Below are 8849 nucleotides of genomic sequence, written 5' to 3'. Positions count from 1 at the left end.
TTTAGTTAGTCCTTAGATTTACTGATATTAATTACACGTTTAGACTTAGTGTTTGCATATATGTTTGATGTTTAGTGTCTTGTAATATGTCAGATTGCACATAGTTTGTATTAGGTTTGAAGTAGGAGACTAGTGTTTTTGACCTTTAATTAAAACACTAATTCTCTCATGTTGTAGAGTGAGTAATACGTTGTTTATGTGAATGGAAATCATACAACATAACAAGAAGGTTTTAGTTTGAAATACGTTGATGATTGTGATCGATCTTCTGGTAGATGAACATGAATTGCTTCCTTTTGAACTAATATGTATGAGGTGTTTTGTTGAACTTGTTGCTTGTTTTGCAACACTGTTTTAGATTGTGTATATCCTTGCTAATGCTGGATTTAATTATTGCTTGTTTTAGGTACCCGTGTCAAACCCCTAATAGCTGACAAAGGGAAGAATTCTCCGGTGCCACCAAGAGTTGCAAAATTATTCCTGCCTTTGATAAGCTATCCCTTAGAATGCTTCCTCAATTCTTCCCTATCTATTTAAAGAAGAAAGGCTACATGATTTGTGATGCGGCTGGAAATGAAGCTTTGCCGAAGTGTACAAGTGTGTTTATACAGCAATCGGGGAAACTCTTGCTTGCAAGATTACCCACAAGAACTCTATCTTGCCTGTTGATATAGAAATTGCAAAGAAGGAGCTTGAGATATGAAAGGGCTGCCACCTCATCCCAACATAGTTGGGTTGAAGGCTAATTTTAATCACTCAACTGTTGACGTCAACATTATGGACTTTTGTGATGGCCCTGTTTTGTTGCAGAAGATAAAAAACAAAGCTTCAAATGTCAAAGGCTTCAATTCTACAAAGTTTAGAATTGAAGTCTTCGACGTTTGAAGCTTTGTATTTCATCTTCTGTAACAAAGTAGGACCATCACAAAAGTCCATAATGCTGACGATAGCTGTTGAGTGATTATATTTGTCCTTCAACCCAGCTATGTTATGATGAGGTGGCAGCCCTTTCATGATCTCAAGCTTCTTCTTTGCAATTTCTATATCAACGAATGAGAAAAACTTTTGATTTTTCAAAATCGTTCGATTTTTCATATTCAATTCGGTTTTCTACTCGGGCTAAATATTTTGGGCATAAAAAGTTTGTTAGGATATTGAATTGGGCTTAATATATATATTTTTTAAACTAACGATGAACAAAATATTTTCTATTTGTGCATAGAATATCAAAAGATGCGTGCGCTCAAAATTATAAATAAAATGACATAAATTCGATAGCTAATGTTAAATATAAAACTAATATTCAAGTTGATAAAACATAAACGATTCAACCAAAAAGCAATTCAACAAATCATATGGAAATCTTCATCTTCATTTAATATTTAGTCCCAATGTTTCACAAAATAATCATTGCTTGTTTTGTTGTTGGTTGACGACTCTATAAAAAAATAGACTTATTATATTATTATTTAAAAGAATTAAACAAATGGTTATTTGTTGGTTTAGTTTTAATGGTTACTGTTTGGTTCAGTTATTAAGGTTTTTGGTTCGTTTCGGTTTTTTCGGTTATTCACAAAACACATAACTGAACCGTTCGGTTTCTAATTCGGTTTGGTTTTTCCGGATTCGAATATGTTTTTTTGGTTTCATGCACACCCCTATTTTAAATCCCTTTCAATATGTCGTTTTTACTTGGGTTTTATTTTTAATAAATATCAGAAACCTTTATGCAACTTAGTAGTAAATAAGATATAAACATAAAATAAAAATAAGAAGGATTTTAGGCCAGAATGAAAACCCTTACATTAACCCTCCCTACCCAGGTTTGAATCTTTTTACAACTATATTATATTCTCCCTCCTAAATAAAGTATAAATTATCTAGTTTATAAACTTTGCATTATATGTATGAATAAATTTATTTTTCTTTTATATATCAATATTTGTTTAAAAAAATGGTACGTAAAACTAGCGAGCTGGCCTGAGCTTTTCACGAGCAGAGCTCAAGTTCAAATTTTCAGCTAATTAAAACAAACGAGCCCAACCAAGCCAAGCCGGCTCATTTAAGTTCAAGATGAGTGCTTGCACTGGCTCAACTTGGCTCATAAACAACCCTAAACTTCCATGGCCGTAAAATATTGACGACAGATCTAAGGCCAAAGCGTGAAGTCGAGAGCTAAATCTAATCAAGAAAATTATATTACATATACTATAAAAATTATTTAACCTAAGATGTCCTGCCTTTGAGTCAAGCTTATAGTCATCAGTTCCGTTTCTTTTAGCATTTAGTTTGCATAAAGTTTTATTAATAAAAATAAAATGCAAACGTTTAACAATTATCTTTTAGGAGATTCATAATTATTACAAAAAAAAAAATATAACCGGAAAAAAAAAATGTTCAGAGAGAGAAAATAAATAAATATACTAACTAAATGAAAAAGTCGCTAGCACCAAGTTGGTTCGATCCAGGTGTGAGGGCAGACATATTCCCTTCCAACTCCGACAATATTTTCAATGTTCTTGGTGCCATGAAACCTATGATACATGCATGTTTCAACTACGTTTCCATTATTGGAATCCAGTTGTGGAAAGAAGATCTTGTTTTGCATCTCTGGTACTTTAGCCTCAACGCATAGACATGTGACACCACAAATGTAAATCATATACCTCCCTAAACAATATATTCTCTCCCACTCTTTTGTAGAAACATTCAACTAGAATACCTCTAACACATTCTCTAGACTTGCCGCCTACTGTGACTAGTAAAAATTGTCGATCACCTTTCACAAGAAAATATTCTCCTTCACAAGTTGTTGCATCTGCGACCTTCTCATAACCGTAATCGTTAGTTAAATAAACTTTTAAGAACATACACTTCACCCTTGCCACCTAAAACATAAAGATCTCGGTTGCTGAATGTTGGAAAAGAAAAGCGATATGGAGAGACACCACCAACCATGCAATCAGGGGAAGTAGGAGGTGCAGAGAAAAGCTATGTAAATAATATTGTAAAGGTGGAAGCTTGCGGACATCACCTGTGAATAGGTTAAAAAACACCAACATGGAATCATCGCTATAAAACAACAGCCAGCCGAACCTAGAGCATCGTATTCTGTCATCAAGGATAGATACCTGTGATCTTTTCATAAAGTATTTGTCACCAAAAACCGGATCTATAAAAGTGATAATGCCCCGATTGTTGTTTACCACAATTAGCCATGGCGAAACTACTACTGAACAATTGTTTCTCCATTGTAGCAAAGGTGCTGCTAAATGACAACTTTTGCATGTAGCACGAAAGGGCATGTATTCAACACCAACGCAGTGCTCCATTAGCGTCACCAAAAGATGAAACGGGAGATTAAGCAGGCGCGATTCATTCAACTCAACCTCATCATCCAAAACTGATCTTACAACTATCTTATCATCCTTGGCTGCTTCTCTTTTAGAACCATGCGTTAACTCCAAATCTTCACGATTACCTTCTAAGCTACACAAAATAATTACGATCGGTTTTAGGATTGTTCAAAGCAAGAAATAAAACACACTTTATTTGGCGCGTGGCCTTATGGGTTTATGAGGATTCCCAACCTTTAAGTTTGGCTCGTGGCCTTATGGGTTTATGAGGATTCCCAACCTTTAAGTTTGGCGCGTGGCCTTATGGGTTTATGAGGATTCCCTACCTTAAAGTTTGGCGCGTGGCCTTATGGGTTTATGAGGATTCCCAAACATTAAGTTTGGCGCGTGGCCTTATGGGTTTGAGGATTCCCAACCTTTAAGTTTGGCGCGTATGTTACCCGCAGTGATCGTGTCGGAGCTTTAACTTGGCCTGCGGGAGCCGTACCTGACCGGCCATTTCTTTTCTCAGAGCGTACATGTGATCCGCAAAAGCCAGGCTTGACCCGCGGAAGCTCTTGTGACCCGCAGAGGTTGTACTTAAGCTGCTGCAGTTTCTCGCCATGACCCGCGGAGGTCAGATTTGATCCGCGGTTGCGCGTTAGTGACCCGCGGTATGTGAGGTTGGTCCCTTCCAACATTTAAGTTGCCCGCTAGAGTTATTCATTGATCCGCGGGAGTTCACAATGTGATCCGCCAATTATTATTTAGCGCATGCGGCATGCTATGGCGGAGTTGAATCGCCGGAGCACGCATGCGGCTTGTTTTTTTCGCGAACGGCATGGAGGTTGATGTTGATTGCGGAAGCTAAAGTTGACCCTTGAGGCTTTGATTGTGCCTTTGTTTCGCGGAAACATTGCTTGCGGAAGCAGAAGTTGACCCTTGAGGCTTTGATTGTGCCTTGCGGGAACTTTGCTTGCGGAAGCAGAAGTTGACCCTTGAGGCTTTGATTGTGCCTTGCGGGAACTTTGCTTGCGGAAGCAGAAGTTGACCCTTGAGGCTTTGATTGTGCCTTGCGGGAACTTTGCTTGCGGAAGCAGAAGTTGATCCTTGAGGCTTTGATTGTGCCTTGCGGGAACTTTGCTTGCGGAAGCAGAAGTTGATTGCGGAAGCTAAAGTTGACCCTTAAGGTTTTGATAACGCCACGCGGGAACTTTGCTTGCGGAAGCAGAAGTTGATCCCTGAGGCTTTGATTGTGCCTTGCGAGAACTTTGCTTGCGGAAGCAGAAGTTGATTGCAGAAGCTAAAGTTGACCCTTAAGGTTCATAAAGCTTCATTCGCAACGCGGAAGCAAAAAATGACCCGCATGAGATTATAGTTGATCCGCGGGGAGCGATTTTGATCCGCGGTTGATTGAAGTTGACATGCGGGAACTATGGCGGAGAGTAATCGCCGGGAGCGCGCATGCAACCCGCTGTGGCGGAGAGTAATCGCCGGGAGCGCGCATGCAACCCGCTGTGGCGGAGAGTAATCGCCGGGAGCGCGCATGCAACCCGCTGTGGCGGAGAGTAATCGCCGGGAGCGCGCATGCAACCCGCTATGGCGGAGAGTAATCGCCGGGAGCGCGCATGCAACCCACTATGGCGGAGAGTAATCGCCGGGAGCGCGCATGCAACCCGCTGTGGCGGAGGCTAATCGCCGGGAGCGCGCATGCAACACGCTATGGCGGGGAGTTGTGCGCGCATGCATGGCGGGAGTTGAGCGCGCATTCATGGCGAAGGGTTGAGCGCGCATGTGCTTTGCCTTAGTTGTGCTTAGGTATTTTTATGGTCCAGCTGCGCAATACGTAGGATGGATGCTATGAGTAATTTGAGCTAAGGCTCATATTATTGGGCTAAGGCCCTAACGTTTGAGTTAAAACTCGTTAACGCGTCTGAGCTTGAAGTTCGCGCATGTATGTTTTACTTCGTTTTATTTTTAGTTTGATGTCAATACAATGTTGTCATATTGCTCAAAATTAATAAATGGAAGTGTGAAACATGTATGCAAAAGGTAATAGAACGCATGTTAAGAAAAAATTGAGCGTATCATTATTCATAATGGCTTAAAAAGCCTTGATTACGAACTTGACAACTTTTACATGAGACATTTTCTAAGTTGTGCTGCGTTCCATGTGCGCGGGATCTTCCATAGGTGGTGGGATGTTGATCCGCGGCTGTGCGCATGCATAGCGGCAGAGTGGTGACTCGCGGGCGCGCATGCATCGCGGCGAAGTCTTGATCCTCGGCAGTATGCATGCATGGAAGCAAAGACTTGATCATTGGCAGTGCACATGCATGGCGGCGGAGTCGTGACTCGCGAGCGCGCATGCATGGCTGCAAAGTCTTGATCTTCGGCACTGCGCAGGTGTGATATGCGTGAGCATGTGATATGCGTAAACATATGTAATATGCGTAAGCGTATGTGATATACGTGAGCGTATGTGATATACGTGAGCGTATGTGATATGCGCCACGCGCAGATGTGATATGCGTGAGCATATGTGATGCGTGAGCGTATGTGATATGCGTGAGCGTATGTGATATGCGTGAGCGTATGTGATATGCGTGAGCGTATGTGATATGCGCCACGCGCAGATGTGATATGCGTGAGCATATGTGATATGCGCCACGCGCATAGGTTTTGGCTTTGTGTCTTCGTGACATCCTGATTTCAAGCCTCTTGTCTATATCTTGTGGGTTGACCCGCCCCGCTCGATGTTAAGGCGGGTACATACCCCTTCAAGCCCCCCAGTCTAATGTGTGTCTTGTCTCGCGCGAGCGAGGTAAGATAGATATTAGACTTAATAGTTTGCTTTTTTTTTTCTTGTTTATAAAGCAGACAAATCTGAAAGATTTTTGGATCTACAAATTGAAAGCTAGATCTGTAATTTTCAGTTTTTGGATCGTGTAAAAATTCCTCCTCGAAAATAGATCTGAAGCTCGGAGTGGAGAGAATTTAAAACCATCACAGATCCGGAGGCTTGACCGTCCGAATCAGGTAGTTTCTTTTTTGGATCTACAAATCTTTTTCAGCTTCATTTTTGCACAGATCTGGAAGCATCTTTTAGATCTATGGATCTTTTTGAGCTTTAATAGAACAAATCTTGAAGCATCTTTCTGTAAACTTCCAGATCAGGATTTTTCTTGGGAGAAAAAAGAATCACAGATCTGAAATAATGGATGAACGGATCTGAGAACCGAGACGAAAATCGAAGGGTAGCTCGTCGCCGGTCCCACGGATGGCGCCAATGTAGAAACATGAAATGAATCTGACCTGATCCATGACGATGTTCCCCGGTCTTCGAGATGAACGAACCACGACTCGATCTTCTTCTCCGGTAGCTTGAGATCTGCAATGGCTTTTTGGGGGTGTGGAGGTGACTGCTAAGAAATCTCGAGGATCTCTTATTTACAGACACAAAAATGGTTATGGTGGTGGCTCTTATTGAGAGCAACAACAACCCTTAATAAGGAGGTGGAGACCTCCTTATATAGGGAGCCTCATGGCCACCATCATGGTACCCTAATGGGCCTAGCCCAGTTAGGGTTACCTCCACAAAACCCCCTCAGCCCAACAATATTGTATTAGTCCATATAATAAAATAAGCCAGATATAATAAATTAAGGTCGTAAGCCGGGTTTAGTACCATACCCCTACACAAACAAATTAAAACATTAATACCTGCATTCCCACAATGACACATAGCTTGTTGGGTAAGCCACAGAAGATCGGGAAACGGCTTTATCTTCAACATCGAACGAGTACATCATTTTGCCCGTGTCACATATGTGTATATACCCCCCTAACTCAGACGCAATTGCATTGTTGTAATAGACAGAGTAATCACAAGCAAGATCTACAAAAAACACGGCGTCTTTGAGGTCCGCCATTTCTTCCCATTTCATATCATTACCATCCATGACCCATTTAAACAAGTTCACATCACCAAGTGATTTTCCTTTGACATCATAAAAAGATATTATAATACTGAAAAATTCTGTATCGGTTCCTTTCAGCAACGGAATAGATACAGAAAACCGAGGGTAGGAAATAGTTGAAGAGAAAGGGTGTGTCTCGAATGGCAACAACCTTATATGTATTCCTCCATTCATAAGTATAACGTTAACCTAGATGACAAATTTGCCATCATTAGACATGGCATATACTTTACTGTTGTAAGAAGTTAGGCAGTGTAAGAAACCATCATAACGGCCAGTTATTCTCTTGATTTGGCTATTGAATGGCCTTTTTGTCCATCTGAACCTGTTTCTCTTAAAACCTAGCTGACAAAAAACAAACACCTGTATTTTGGTCATCGTCAACAGGAGAAGTGAATTGGGATCATTGGGAGCGGACGTCAAACAACAATGTTGAATGGATTCAGATTTGTTCAAAATCAAGGGAGGGAGATTTATCATCTTTGCAGTCGTGGGTTCCAGACAGACCACATGGTGGTGGTGGTGTTGTTGTTGGAGCTAAGAATCACCCAACCATGTGAAGACCCTCGAATAAGCTTCCCAAGTAGCATAGGCATTCGACATTGATAATGAGGCAGTCGGTCGTGTAGGGTGTAAAAAGTCTGGTCATCCTCCTACTGAGCAACAAACCAAGGGTAGTTTGCAGATAGTGAAGGCAATCGATTACCACATGAACCAGTCATCAGCTTTTGCTCCATATGATCATATCATATAAATTTAAACTTAATTATTTAGTGCAACATATATAGGGTCAGTTAAAGTAAACTCATTCTCAATCACATGATTTTAATTAAAGTTTGAATCATGTGGTCCACAATTAAAGTTAATAAAAGTTGTAAACATAAATATAATTTTTTTCTCTCTCCTGAAAGCATATAAAAAAATTAGTAAAAAAATGTCAAAAAATAACAAATTTTTTTTATGTTTCGATGCTTTGTATTAAATGTTACAACATATATTATGTGTGCAAAAAAAAACGATGTTACATAGACTTTTCACAGGTTTTTGAAACTCAAATGGGTTTTCATTCTATACTTCCACTATATATATACACACACATCAGAAAGAGTTATGTTTTCAGATAATCTCTATAACAAGTAATCAAGCATAGGATAGATGTTATTATATAATATAATAATGATATCAACAAAATCATATATCTAAAAAAGATGGTGTAATTGCTTCAGGTTGGATTGTCCGCACGTACCTGATGATTGGGATAGCGAACTCCTTATTTCTCGACTTGGGTTGGTGTCCCGCGGAGGTTCTTGAAGAAAAAGAAGAAGTTTTTATTTTGTTTGGTTATTAGTTGTGTTCTGGGCCTTTCAATTAAGCCCGATTGACGAATACAATATTTTTCTTTTCTTTTAAATTTGATTAAGGCAGGGTGTACATGATGTGGTTTCAGGTTAAAACAGAACCAAAAACCAAACTTTCTGTTTTGATTTTTTTGGTTTTCAGTGTTTCGAATTCGGTTTTTCTACTTAGGCTAAAT

General features: G+C 40.0%; 1 pseudogene; it reads right to left on the bottom strand.

Moving 5' to 3' along the window:
- Window positions 1-828: 828 nt before the first annotated feature.
- Window positions 829-7489, bottom strand: LOC143583302 (uncharacterized; annotated as a pseudogene).
- Between the last annotated feature and the right edge of the window lie 1360 nt (window positions 7490-8849).

The sequence above is a fragment of the Bidens hawaiensis genome, unplaced genomic scaffold (genome assembly GCF_021521415.1).
Source record: "Bidens hawaiensis isolate Kalapana, Puna unplaced genomic scaffold, B.hawaiensis_p1.1 tig00032356_1, whole genome shotgun sequence".
Taxonomy (NCBI): Eukaryota; Viridiplantae; Streptophyta; class Magnoliopsida; order Asterales; family Asteraceae; genus Bidens; species Bidens hawaiensis.
The sequence above is the reverse complement of the archived record's forward strand: the minus strand, read 5'-3'. Positions and strand labels throughout refer to the sequence as shown.